Source organism: Myodes glareolus, chromosome 10 (assembly GCF_982192425.1).
Source record: "Myodes glareolus chromosome 10, mMyoGla1.1, whole genome shotgun sequence".
Taxonomy (NCBI): Eukaryota; Metazoa; Chordata; class Mammalia; order Rodentia; family Cricetidae; genus Myodes; species Myodes glareolus.
The window spans coordinates 78,075,278-78,075,845 of record NC_142035.1 but is presented as its reverse complement, the minus strand read 5'-3'; positions in this window follow the sequence as shown (position 1 = coordinate 78,075,845).

Below are 568 nucleotides of genomic sequence, written 5' to 3'. Positions count from 1 at the left end.
GCTCTTTCACAGTCTCCATGTCAAATGCACCTCTCACTGGTTTTTAGAATTTAGTTAAAGTGAAATTACACGCTTGTGATACCTGACAGGCTCAGGGATTTAGAGGCATTTTCCAGGGGCAAGAAGGAGCAAGCTCTACAGGAATAAAAGGCAGCAGAGAGGTGTGGAGGCAAAGGAGCTTCATATGGCTGCGATTAAGCTTAGATGTGCACATTTTTAATTTGTATGGTAAATTAAAGAATTTAAATGCATGCAATTTAAAATCCTTCCAGATTTTCTCTTTTTAGTATTCCATTCCAGGAGAGAAATTTTTAAATTTCGTGAAAGTTTGCAGGCCATATGTTTGCATACCATGTACCAGAGTGTCTATCTCACTTTCAAAATCCATTCAGACTCTACAGAAATTTCTCAGTTAAATTAAAAGCTTTTGCTATTTAACTCAAATTATAATTGTTACATTTAATGAACTATGTCATGATGAGGTACTGAGAAGATATTTTATTAGACATAACAAAAATTGAGACCAAAAAGTCTATAAACAGAACATTTTGGCTCATATAATTAATAT